We start from the raw sequence: 13,387 nt of genomic DNA on the forward strand, positions 1-13,387 counted from the left end.
TTCCTTTTTTAGTAGTGTTAAATAGCTCAATGTTGTGATAGTAATCAATGCTCATTGCTGCAGCGTGTTCAGTAACAGGGCTCTCCCTGTCTCTACAGCCCTTAACTAAACAGAAAATACATTTTCAAGTCAGGATACCAATTTCATCCAACCAGGAGAGATAACTCAAAATGAATGTTACACAGTGTGAACTACTTCAAATTGAACTGAAGAGACTGGGAAATGATATCCCTGATGCTGGAATAACACCACCTATGCATTTGTAATGTTAATGTACTAGATTTTCACGCAGCATTCAAACCTAGGCCTTTGTTGTGCTGATAAGAGCAATGGTCACCATCATTTTTAATTAAATTGGAAGTCTGTGGGACCACCCACCAGGTTTGGAGCCTGTAGCATGCTGGGAACTGGAGCTGTGGCTGTTTAAACGCCAGCCAATAAGAAAGCGGAGGGGGTGGGGCTTCAGCAATTACAGCCCATCCCTATTGGCCGTGTAAGAGCACCCACCAAATGTGGGGCCTTTAGCATGCTGGGAACTGGGGTTCTGGCTGTTTACAGCCCAGCCATCAGGAACACAGAGGGGATGGAGCGATGGTGCGCCCGTGGCACCCAGGGGCCCCACCACGCGTGGTCCCTGGTGTGGCTATTCTGATGGCAGACCCTTGACCAGCGTTGGTGACAAATTTGGTGCGGATTGGAGCAACGGTGCGCCTCGCAGTTCTGCATGTTACGTTTGTGATGTGCACCCACCGTCCACCGTCGACCCACCGTCGACCCACCGCCGGTTGACCCTCTAGGCAATTTTAATATAGGATAGTAACATAACTTCATACAGCTAGTTCTGTATTATAACAGAGGCACACCAACATCTGTTAGAGACTCAAGTAAAACTCAAGTATTCAAAAGTACAAACTATAAGTACATTTTGTTTGGTGCAGTTGTGTTGTTTACTAGTCTGCCATGTTTTTAATCTGCTGTTGTTTTCAACCTGAACTGGAAAACAAACTACAACATCAGCCTGGGGTGTCATGTCATGCCCCTTTAATTCAAGTCAGTGGTGGACAGTTACTACGTGCATTTACTTGAGTGCTGTACATATACTTTTTTGAAGGTTTTCTTTTTAAAGAACTTTCACTCCACAACATTTCAAATATAAATATTGTACTTTTGACTCCACTACATTTCTAGGAAGGCATTCTTGGGACCCAAACTTACAAAAATATATTATGAATTAACCGCTTAATCCCTGTTTCAAATATGGTGGAAATAGCTGATCTACAAGCTCGTAACGCGTCACGCCACACCGCGTTTTGAGCTTGTAGATCGGCTATACATTTGAAAATCTCTGAATATTTCTGAAATAGTGAGTGTGTTAGATTTTCATAGGTGTGTTCAGAGCCAAGGCCCAATGTGCAACCATGACAGACTATTGACACACCTAAAATACACACCCATTATTTGTGTGATTAGCTGCAGCTGTGTTGCTTACATCACTGCAGCCTGCCATGTTTTTACCCTGCTGTAGTTTTTCACCTGAAGTGGAAAACAAACTACAAAGTCATGCCCTCAAAGAGCTGCTTTCCATTCATACAGGTAATGAGTCAATTTTCCCAGCAGGGGGAAGCAAAGCCCAGGCTCTCTGTGTGTTTTATGTACACTGACTGAAACGTTTACCTGGTTGTGATTTTAGTTCTCTTTTGATGTAGATACTCATGCATCTACAGTTCATATGTCATAGTTTGTTAGACAACATAGTGGTTTAATTTTTTATTCTGCCCATGTAGATTATAGTTGATTAATTCAACATTACATTTATGAGTTCATAATATTCCTGCAACACACATTATTTCTTTGTTTCTGTTATAATACAGAACTTGCCTTATGAACATATATTACTGTCATAAGATACATATATTAATTTATAATACCTTGATTATAAATGCATTCGTTGGAGGTTGTGTTACTCCAGCATTAGTAACTGTATTTACCATTCTCTTCAGTTTGAAGTATTTAAAGTCAATTTTAGTAGTCTTTTTTGGTGACACCGGTAGCTCTGTTGTCTTTACAGCTGTTTATCTAAACCAGTGGTTCTCAAACATTTTTGGCTCAGGTCACCCCTGTAAATAACATTTACATCCACGGCACCCCTGAAGTACATTGTTATTTATAGCACCTTATGTCATATTGCACTAAGTACATATGTAAATCTTTCCCCCTAAGATGTATGTCACAAGGAAAACTTGAGAGAATATCTGTTTACATTATAGGACAGATTGAAAATAACGTAACACTTGACATTTAACCAGTTGAACCCTAATCTGAGTTCTCAGAAGTTCTCGCATAGTTGAACCCCAGCATCCCTATTCTGTGGGGAACACACCAACAACCAAAAATAGCAGATTTACAATCACACAACACTCACTATTTTCACAATATTTATCTGTGAAACCGAGTTAAACTAAATGTCTCAACTCTTACAATTCCAAGTGATTGTCAGGGTGGGGGGGTCCCCAATTCAAATATGATTATTTTGGGGGGTCGTGGCCTGAAAAGGTTGAGAACCACTGATCTATATGGAAGTGCAGCTCAAAAAGGAATGCTGCAGGGTCCTATAGTAACAACTCCGAATGTATTAACTGTAAAATTCATTCATGGTGCCTATGTCATTTTGGCACAAGTGTCGGGGCAGACACTGTGTGTGCAGAGAAGTTGTCAAAAACACAATTATGTGGACGGGTTATTATGAAAGAGACAGACCTTTATTGATCCCATGGTGGAAATTCAGTCGCCAGAGGCAGCACAGCAGTTAAGGTACAGATGGGTAAAAATATAACGAAAAACACATCAATAATGAACGATAATATATGACAGTATACACTGTCTGCCCTATGCAGGACTAAACATACACAAAATCACTGTGTCGTTACAGTATCGCGCCGTATGCTTAGGCAAAAACGTAAACAACCAATATAAAAACAGTATATGCCCTATACAATGACCCACATTATGCATAGTAAAGAACACAGTGACATTAACATGACAGCAACCACCAACCCGCCAAATGCTTGATGTAAGCTAATATAATGTAATATAACATAAACACAAGCAAAAACACAATCACAGTGTCTTTAGGACATCACAGGAAACATTGATATTGTTACAGTGTCAACAGAACAGTAGTATCAGTACAATACCCAGTGTTACTGAGGAATAGAATACACTGATGATATTACGCTACAGCCTCCATGCGAGTGTCAGTGTTCATACAGTATTGTCATGGTGTTACTTCAGAGGTATTGGTCTATTGACAGAGCAGAGCGGCCATCGTGTGCCTCGTTGTAAATCCTCATGGCTACCTGAACAAAGGACTGACCAAGTCTATTGTAATTCTACTGGGGGTATATGAATCTGTCGTTTTCCCACTAAGTTGCCCCACAATCTCCATGTGGAGGGGATGGGAGGGGTTGTCCATTTCCATGATAGTGTCCAGCTTCCACGCTGTAGGTACCTTCACCACCTCCTATCACCCCATTCAATGGAAAGGAATTATATCCAAATTACCCAATTCTATAGGGTGGAATTGTACAATCTCTATCACCCGGGTTACACAAATGACTGTCACGTGACCTGTCTGCGGACAAAAGTGATTTACGATTCTGTCCCTATCGGGACGTAACTCGAACGGCGCTGTAGCAGACTTCACAACGTTCGGCACGGCGACTCGCTCGCCTGAGCTCGCTCGGCAGTGCCTCTCGTGGCTCATGTCCGCTTCAGACGGTGTGCCTCTAGTGCAGACAGTTCTTTTTCAATTCAACCAATCGGAAGAAAGTATGGGCGGTCCTTGACAAAATGAGAGCGGGGTTGTAGAGATTATACAATTCCACCCCATAGAATGGGGACATTTTGATGTAATTCCATTAAATGGGGTTTTGGGAGTAATTTGTGTAACCCGGTTGAGCATGGTTGTAGAGATTGTACAATTCCACCCCATAGAATGGGGACATTTGGATGTTATTCATAGTAGATCGGTTGAACCCGTCCAGGGTAGCCCCAACGAAGGAGCCATTCTTCCTGATCAGCATGTTGAGATCTTTTGTGTCCCCTGCGCTGTTGTGACCCCCAAGCAGGCAATCGCAAAGAAAAGGGCAGAAAAGAAAGCTGGGCAGAAAGAACAGCCTGCTCCAGCCCTTGCTATAGAGTGCATCAGAGTCATCAGACCAGTCCAGTAACTCGTTCAGGTGCACTGCCAGTAATTTGTAGTTGGCCACAATCTCATCCACCTCCCTGTGTATGAGACTTGGGACCGGTGGTACCCTCCTGCTCGTACAGTAGTCCACCACCAAGTCATGGAGGAGAGGGCCTACAGTTCAGTGAGCTGAGGATTGCATCGGTGCTTCGTGGAGTTCCTCAGACGTATCAGCAGGCAGAGATCTCTGATCGTCTGGCTGTGTGAGACTAGGAGATGGATGGATGCCGCTGTGGGTGCTATATCTCTATGCACAAACTTACATGACCCCTGATGTCTGCTGCTAAATGATGTCTGTCACTTGCACACTTTATTTCTAATTTGACCTCATGCCTTATGCTTAAAGGTAGGGTAAGTGATTTACTTTGGTTAAAATAAGTGTTAAATAGCTCTATATTCTGATAGCACTCATTGCTATAGAGTGTTTGTTCAGTAAAAGGAGTCTCCCATGTCTCTCCAGCTCTTTATTAAACAGAAAATGCATTTTCAGTGCTCTCTCCTGATTGGCTACAAATGTGTCACCTACCTGAAAATGTACTATATTTTGTTTACTAAAGAGCTGGAGAGACCCCTGTGACCGAACAAATGCTCTGTAGCAATGATTACTATCAGAATATAGTACTTTGACATTTTAACAAAACAAAAGAAAATTACAAAAAAATATCACTTACCCTACTTTTAAGTATATGTGACATTGTTTCTTTATTTCTTTGTCTTTTCTCTATTCTTATCACTGTTTTTGAAACTGCTAAACTTGTACAAAAATGTATACGCATCCTCTCTTTGACGCCTTTATACTTGTGATGTGACAATACACGTTATGTTGAAGTTGAAGGGATTTCGGATTCATCCAGTCGCTGACCACGTCCAAAATGAACTTTTTCGGAGTGGACATCCGGTGATGTCGTCATGATTGTCGACACGTTTGACCGATTCACGCCAACGAAAGGACGACCTGGAGGAGAAATAATGCATTGTTTTGTTGTAATTAATAGGGGGAGATATGGCGGGTAAGTTGAACCACCCCCTTTAGAAAACTAGAAAACTGTGTTGTCATGTGACCTTAAATCTAGTTAAAGGGATACTTCACTTTCACATAAAATAAACATTTAAAAAATATATAAAAAATAAATGAAAAAAGTAATGGAAAAATCACGGCCCCCTCACGCATTAGAGTGTCCTACTAATGTGTGAGGGGGCCTTTATTTTGCCATAACTTCTTTCATTTTTTTTAAATATTTTTTTTTAATGTTTATTTTATGTGAAAGTGAAGTATCCCTTTAACATCCATCATTTACACCTGGCTGTGAAACTGGGAAGCACATGGGGAAAGTAGAAAACATTCTTTGACACAAAAAACTGTTTTTTTTGCCGGTCAAAGTAAGATTTCTACATGTCAGGTAGAAAGACTGTTAGGCCTATATTAAAGCAAATTTACCCAGGTCTAAAAAAATATATCATCCATGTTGCTGATTTGCCAATGGATAAAACCATGTGAATAATTTAGCAAATAAATTGTTTGAAGTATTATTCTAGCCAATTTTGTTTAAAATAGAGGCTGTGGGGTAAAATGAACCAAATGCCCGGGGTAAATTGAGCCAATTATCCTAATATTAATCACTATTCATATTTTTTATTATGTCTTTGCTATTCCAATTATACTGAATGACCTTTAATTTAACTCATTTAAGAGCAATTTGCAATATTGTATTAACAATTGAAGGTTATGAATAACAAACTTCATTTAATTAGCTTTATATTGTTTAAATAACTGTTAAGAAAAGATAAGACTATTTGCAAAAGGGTAATGTGTTATTAAATAATTAAATACGAGCAGGCCACTCTAAGGCAGGCTCAGAAAATAGTCAGTGATGCTACCCATGTTCTACAACTTACCCTTACCTGAGACAAGTTGAGCCAAAGGACCACAAGTCTATTTTCATGGCCCTTTGTCATAGATGCTTACTCATAATTTCAATTGAGAGAAGACATCCTGAAATAAGGGTAGATGTTTAGATTGTACTGCTATCTCATTTGGCCTTGCTTCCAGGACAACTTAAAGGGATATTTCACTTTTTTTTATTGAGTCATTTTATCGTCTACTCAGGCTTTCGTGAGCCCCCCAGAGAGTTTGTAAGTTGCTTGATTCAGTATTTAGATATTTGATATTCATTTTATCAGACACGCCCCCTTCCTATACAAACCCATTATAACTTCAGACTCCATTTGTAACATGTTAGATTCATCAAAAACACCCGTCCTTGGTTCTGGTGACACACCCTGCCCTCCTAATACCTGATGGGGCCGTGTTTTTTCGATTACTATATTCATTCATTACATTTTTTTATTGTATAATTTTTTTTCATTTTCAAAAATAAATATTGAAAATAAATGAAAAAAGTAATAAAAAAAACACGGCCTCCTCACGTATTAGAAGGACGATGTCGGTCACCAGAACCAAGGACGGGTGTTTCTGATGTTTTGGAGACTCTTTGTGTCTCCTACTGGAACCCAATACTCCTCATCAAATTATTGGCTTAGGAATGTGACAAAAACTAAATAATATCCATGAATTCAATTCTCCATGGGGTGAGTAATCGATAGAAAAAAAGTTATTTTTGGGGTGAACTCTTTAAGTAAAAAATCTGTGTAAATTAAGCATGCACATTTTGAACATTGTATCCTGTTATTACTTATATTTTTTATAACTGAAAAATAGGTAAAATAAAAAAAGAAAGTGTTGTTAGTAATAATAGTTCATAGGGCCATAACTGTTATTGCTCCAGGAATCCCATTTAATCAGTATTCATGGGCTGTAGTGATGTGTCATTCAGGGTAACAAGATAGTAATTAATTGTAACGCCAGTATCTAAATAATAATAATACATTAAAATACAATAACGTTGTGTTGTTGACTAAAAACAAATCTCAAAGGATGAGATAAAAACAAAAAATCATAGGTTTTTTCTTTTTAAAGGGAGGACGTTTTTGTAAAAAAAACTTCAACAACTTGTGCGTTGTACCAATGACACATCAAATATGTGGTATTCAAAATAAAATAATTACATTTTCACTTAGTTATACATTTTCTGACAGTCTAAGCATTGATATACAACCTTGTGATTGTGAAAAAAGGGCATATTTTTGGGGGATTTAACTTAATTTAAACGCTACACGTTACACTGAATGACATTTTATGGGGTACATTTATATGAATAAAATAGAATTACTGACTTTTGCCATGAATATAAATATTACTAGGGAATAGGTGACACTCCAAGGTGACACTCCAATGAACATATATACATATAACATATATATATATATATATATATATATATATATATATATATATATATATATATATATATATATATATATATATATATATATATATATATATATATATATATATATATATATATATATATATATATATATATATACATATATACATACTGCATTAACTCGAACTAAAGATCTATCTTCACCTATACCTTGAAACCTCAATGCTAGATCCTCTCTGCTGATCTTCTTTAGGACATTCATCACGATCTGAACTTTCTTCTGTGGATAGGCTTGCACGATCAGATTGGTAGTCTCCATCTTGTCAGCGTCCTCCAGACTGTCCTGTGGGAGCGGTTTGAGGCCTTCAAGGTTATTACGCTGTCCCAGATACCACTTGAACTCCTTGAACTGCTTCTTACCCAGCTCCTTCAGAGTTTCATGAATGTGTTCCTCAAGTGTTTCCTACAAACAGAGGATGTTAACATCTCAGTTTCATTATCTTAATGCTTTGGGTTTATGTACATCTGGGACTACACAATGAGCATTTCTACACACGCACTTTTGGACCGCATGTTCTGGGTTTGATCCCTGACCATGCCTACGCAGCTGGTCAAAATACAAATCAGATGTCAAACACACAGGGTAAGCGGTAACAGGGATTCCAGGAGATGTTAGGGAAATAGTAGGTTAGCTAATGACTGATTGATTATGATTATGACTAGAAGGGGCAAGGGGTGTAGGGGCGAAGGGGGGAGGGGATTTAATTGATAGTGGGTGGTTCTGACATACTCGACCAAGTCCACCTTAAAGTCTGAATAATTCTTGCAACACGTTATGAGCTGGTAGATCGGCTATTTTCAAATGGTCAATTTATACAGGGTGAAAGTGGATAAACGTATTTTTATGCTATTTTACTGTGAACCCCCTGGAACCCCCTAAAGGGTCCCTGGGGGTCCACAGACCCCACTTTGAGAACCAGTGCCTTATAGTGGCTGCAACCATTTCAGATGTGTGGCACTGTCTCTGTGTCACATGGGGCTGGATGTACAGTAAGATACAGTGTGGATAGTTCTGTGCATAATCATCATCATATTCCTGCCAAATACAAATCCAATTTCCAAAACTAAGAAACAAACAAAGAAACACAGAATTTAAATGTGTTTTGTGACTGTGTACAATTACAAACTCGCACCTCAATCAAGAAAATGAAGAATCAACTTTAGATTATCACATCACTGGTTTACAGGTGTAAAAAGTGGGTGAAATTCCTTTTTTGCGTAAGCTCCATCATTGTGTTGGTTTTTTTTTCAGCAAGGGAGAAGAAGAAAAAGGAGGGAGGACAGCGAGAGCAGAGAGAACTACTAAACCATTAAAAAATTAAAGAAACATGTCAAAGAGAACCTACTAACAATACTGTTTTTAAAACTCTATCTTCAACGTATTATTTTGGATATCTTTCATCATTGTTTCAATCTTGGAAAATGTAGAGAGAAAAAAATGCCATTTACAGTTGTACGAATTGAAGTACATGAAAAAATAACCCTATACCTGTGTCTCAGACAAGGCAGTCAATTGACAGGTGATCCCTGGTTTTTTGGAAGTGTTGGTCTGAGGCAGCTCTTCAGGCACCAGCACTTTTGGGAGAGACCTGCGAAATCCAACCTTGAAATATATATATATATATATATATATATATATATATATATATATATATATATATATATATATATATATATATATATAATCATCATATTCCTGCAAAATACAAATCCAATTGCCAAAACAAAGAAACAAAAAAGGAATTTAAATGTGTTTTGTGACTGTGTACAATTACAACCTCGCACCTCAAACTTGCACATTGTCACATTATACTGGTTTACAGAGGAAAAAAAAGCTATTTACAGTTTTACGAATTAAAGTACATAAAAAAATAACCCTATACCTGTGTCTCAGACAAGGCAGTCTGACAGGTGACTGGTTTTGTGGAAGTGTTGGTCTGATGCAGCTCTTCAGGAACCACCACTTTTAGGACAGACCTGCGAAATCCAGCCTTGAAATCCAAATTCCCAATGAACATGTACAACAGCGGGTTCAGGCAGCTGTTGAGAAATGCCAGGCAGGTGGCTATGGGCACCCCGATGATGATCACATGATCCAGTGTTTCACTCTGTTCTGCCGCCATGAAATTCCCCCACAACACAACCTGTTCCATGATGTGACAGGGGGCCCAGCACAGGAAAAATGCAGTGATAACAGCTACTATGATTTTGAAGGGGCCATCTGATCGGAGCAAGCTCAAGCGCTTGCCCCTGAACTGGTAGCTCAAGTGCTTGCCCCTGAGCTGGTAGCTCAAGTGCTTGCCCTTGATCTTCTGGATCATGACAGAATAGCAGGAGACGATGACGGTGAAAGGGACCACGAATCCCATGAGGAACTGAGTGAAGACCATGGCCGCAAGTCGAAACGTCTGCAACTGCATCACGGGTGAACTGTAGTCATCGGTGAGTGCATATGTGGGTAAGCACAAGATGATATCCTTATCACGGGAGGAGGGTTGTGTGTCCATAAAGATGAAGTAAGGGGAGCTGAGAGCCAAGGCCAGTACCCAGACACTCAGAATCACACAAGACGCCTTTCTGACAGTGCAGTGGTCCATGGTCCACACTGGCCACACCACACATACACATCTGTTTGTACTGATGAACATCTGAATGTAGACGCTGGCATACATGTTGATGGAGAGAACGGTACTCTTCAGTTTGCACATGAATTTACCAAAAGGCCAGTGGTCGTCCAGAGCTGTTTCTGTGATGGTCAGCGGCAGGAACGCTGTCAAGAGGAGGTCGGCCACCGCGAGGTTAAGATACCAAACAGTGCTGACAGTTTTCATCATTTTGAAGCCTGTCACCGTCACCCAGATGACAACTCCGTTCCCCAACACGCTGAACACAAAGACCAGGGTGTTTATGGTGATGGACATGATCTTGAGGGATTTTTTTAGTTCATCATGTTCATCCTTGTAGTCAGAGCTGTTTCCACCTGACAGATTCATCTCGTTATTGTGATAGACAGCAGTTGGTCATAATCTCCATCGTCCTAAAACCTAAAATAACAAAACAAAGGTACATGCTTTGTTTAACCCACTATGTAAATGTATTATCCTCTAGAACAGGGGTTCCCAAAGTTGGGGTCGGGACACTGAAGTCTCCCAGACTAGGTGGGTCGCAACTCGCGAGTCAATGGCCGCATTATTTTGGGGTCGCGGGCTGGAAAGTTTGGGAACCCATGCTCTAGAACTCAGTAATACTCCATAACCATTTATAATGTCCTAAATACTAAGCATGTAACGGTAACCAAAGCTCACAATGTGATAGTATCACGATAAAAAATACACAATATGATATTTATCAAAATATAAAAATACTGAAATCTGTAGGACACAACTTTTCATGACATAACATGAGCTGTGAGTGTAATGTAGCTGATTAGCTTGTGAAGTTCACCCATTAGTGGAGATGCAGTCTGCTTGATTCAGGGATTACAAAGCAAATCACACAACAGACGGAAGTTAGTCGTAGCCAATCGGAAAGGATTTCTGAAACATTTTACAAATACATCTTGATCACATGACTCCAGAGAGAATGGGCCTCATTCAGAAAGCTGCTCATACATTTTCTACTATATTTGAGTGTAGTTTTGCGACTACGTAAAGACCCACGTGACATTCAAAGGGTACAGTATGTAAATCTTTGATTTGTGCAGATCAAAGGTTTATCAGATCATGAATCCCACTTTGTAAATCAAATGCACATTCATGAGTACACCATTTGCATTGGTCCCATTTAACACCATACAAGGCAACCGGAAATATCCAACCGTGAAACCAACTTTTCAGCAAGTTCATCTGCATCACTCAGATCTGCAGACCCTCGAGCGATGAATGTGAATTAACCCTTGCATTGTGTTAGAAACCTGCATACACTTTTGGTGTTAGCGGGTCAAATTTGACCCGTGATTTAACTCAGTTTTTTTCTCCTATCTCATAGCTGACTTGTTATGCATTCATATCCATGTAAACACTTTTTAAAATATTATGTTGGGTTAGGGTTAGGGTTTCATCTATCAATATATCTCGTTTTCAATTATAAAAATGTTAAAATTCCCTCATTACATTTCATATAATGAAGACTGGATAATGATGGATAATGATGATCTAGCTATAATAGACTAACATTAGAACACACTTCCCAAAAAATTATAATACTTGCTTTAGTTGTTTTACTTTGAAAAATGTTAATATTATTAAAAATAGTGACACTTGTGTGTTAAGGGTCAAAATTGACCCGTATACAATAGAAGGTAAAACATCTTTATTTTTCATAAACTCAAACTTTATTTTACTCCTGATAAATGCAAATGCTAATTGAGGACAAGTTTCTCTCACTCTCAAACATAAAATGTAAATGTACATCAAAAGTGTCCTGTATGTCCATATGGGCTGGGCTTCCTTGGAAGCATGACACTTAAATAAAGAAAAATCATCATGTAAACATTGAATATTGACAATTTGGGGGGAATTATTCAATTGAGCCACACTTCTCTGCCGGGGTCAAATTTGACCCTTAACACCACAGGTGTCACTTTTTTTTTTGGAGACCATCAGAATTAACTAAAATGGTGGTAATTAATTTTGTTGCGTTAAAATAGCTGTTTCTGAGGATATCATGAAGCCTTGTTCCAATAAAGAAATGTAAAGGGTACTTTTAACCTATTTAAACTTGAAAATGGGTAAAAAATTACCCTAACACGATGGAAGTGTTAAGTAAATGAGAAGAAATAAGTTACAAAGTTTAACATCCCAGACCAAATAGTATAGGCTAATAAAGCATTTGGGTGCTTTCTTGTAATGGCCTAGCCTGGTAAACCCTCCCTCCAGAAATCTCATTTCTATTTGATTCCTGGAGTGAGTCTGGCCTGATCCGCCTTTCTGCAATATTGGCTGTGTATGCCAAACGGCCGAGCCTATCAGCGTCGTCGCTCATTGTTCTGTGATTGACAGCTTACGTTGGCCAATCAGGTGGCGAGTTCGAGTGAGCCCAAAACACGAACGGCAGCCATCTTTTTCTTGTGCGGCCAATTCTCCGCTATTTTTTTACTTCAAAAAGCTCTCTAACTTCTATTTTGAGGCACGGAATTTACTTATAAGATATCGTTTGGATAGAATTTAGTTGTTTAACTTCATATATGTGGTCAATTAATCATGACAAAGCCTATTTAAAAATAAAAATTTAGAGAACCGGTAGGGGCGGGCAGTGACACCATTGTATCCGAAAAAGGCAACCCATTTTGGGTATGGCTGTCTCAAAAGTCCCCGTTGCGTCACATTAAGACTGGTGAACTGCTGATTGGCTGAAGGGGAAAAATTATCATTGGCTGAAGGGGTTGTCAGTCAACGGTATTACTCCCGCCCAACTCCAGCACAGCCAATATTGCAGAAAGGCGGATCAGGAATCAAATAGGAATGAGATTTCTGGAGGGAGGGTTTACCAGGCTAGTAATGGCCTGCCCAATGGCCCTTATTAAGAAGAACATTTGACAAAATAATAATTCCACTATCATAATTATTATTTATAATTGTATTATAATTAAAAGCTGGGTCCTGGCTGGCTGGCTGCCATCAGTCAGTTTCACTTTTCACCTAATACAGTGATGTCAAAGTACCATCCCATCTCGTTAATCTTGCAGCTGCAAACAACTTGCGACAGGCACACAGCAAGTATGGTAATACATTACATTGTTGCTTTTACTCTTCACGTTTTGTGCAGATTAGCTACAAAATTGAGATTTTGTTAG

Source organism: Gymnoscopelus braueri (assembly GCF_963280865.1).
Source record: "Gymnoscopelus braueri genome assembly, chromosome: 11".
Lineage (NCBI taxonomy): Eukaryota > Metazoa > Chordata > Actinopteri > Myctophiformes > Myctophidae > Gymnoscopelus > Gymnoscopelus braueri.